Source organism: Elephantulus edwardii, unplaced genomic scaffold, assembly GCF_000299155.1.
Source record: "Elephantulus edwardii isolate Elephantulus edwardi_28Jun2011 unplaced genomic scaffold, EleEdw1.0 scaffold00255, whole genome shotgun sequence".
In the NCBI taxonomy this organism is placed as follows: domain Eukaryota; kingdom Metazoa; phylum Chordata; class Mammalia; order Macroscelidea; family Macroscelididae; genus Elephantulus; species Elephantulus edwardii.
The window spans coordinates 1,856,621-1,857,932 of record NW_006400005.1 but is presented as its reverse complement, the minus strand read 5'-3'; positions in this window follow the sequence as shown (position 1 = coordinate 1,857,932).

Below are 1,312 nucleotides of genomic sequence, written 5' to 3'. Positions count from 1 at the left end.
CACTCTGTTGGGTCACCTTTCTTTGGGATGGGAACAAATATAGATCTCTTCCAGTCAGTTGGCCAAGTGGTTGTTCTCCAGATTTCTTGGCACAACTTTTTGTGCACGTCCAGGGCAGCATCTGTTAGCTGAAATATGTCAATTGGTATACCATCTTTTCCTGGAACCTTCTTTTTTGCCATTTCCTTCAAAGCAGCCTGATCTTCTTCTTTCATCACCACAGGCTTTTGCTCATATGTTGTTTCATGAAATTCTTCTGTGTCTGCCAATTCCTTTCAAGTATATTCCTTTCTCAGTATATTCTTTCCATCTTCTTTTAATATATCCTGGATCATTTAGTATTTTGCCGAAAGCATCCTTGGTTATAGCAACTCAAGGTTGAATTTGTTAACTAACTGGTTAATTATATTTTTAGAAATTAAATTCTGCCGGTGTACATAACTGATGTGGAGCCTGACTAGGCTTTAAGCTTTAATTAATGCTTGTTACTGTTGTTATGTGCCTTCAAGTTGAAATCGACTCATAATTACCCTCCAATGGGTTTTCAGAAGATGTAAATTGCATGGGAAGAGACTGCCTATCTTTCTCCCATGAAGCAGCTGGTGGATTTAAATCTCTTGAGTTTTAGTTGGCAGTGCAACTCCTTACCTACTCAGTTATCAGATCTCTTTTCTAATTGGTATACATACTCAGTATTTTTTAAGTGGATCAAATAATATAATGGAGAAATTATGCTGCAACTTTTCAAGGAACCTACTTATAGAACTATTGGCATGGCAGTTCACATCATCTAGAGTAATTTTATTTTAGAATCTAGGTCAGTCACTGCTATTACAATGTTTGATGTGTTAATTGATTTTTTAAATTGTCTTTATCTTGAATGAAAGTGTGTTATGTTACCTTTTAACTGTAATTCTTCATCTAAAGTAACTAGAACTTTCTGTTCAATATGAACTCCACTATTTAGATTCTATAACCAGTAACAGTAATATATTTCTCATTTTTAGGACACCATTGCTACATAAATGTCATTTATTTTCTCTATAATTCTCTGTATAAGATTTAACAACTACTGATTTATTTTTTCCACCTTTTTGGTAATCATACTCTTTTGGTAAATCTAAAGATTTTGGGGGCTTAAAATGTTCAGAACTCTATGCGTATGTAAATCTTCATTCTGTGTTTTGTAATTCTCTGTTAAGGATCATACTTTTTTTTTCATTTAGGTTGTTTATTTTTCATTTCAATGAACATCTACAGAGATTTTGGGATTCCATTCATTCATTGTTGCACCCTTCTCCCCGCACAAACC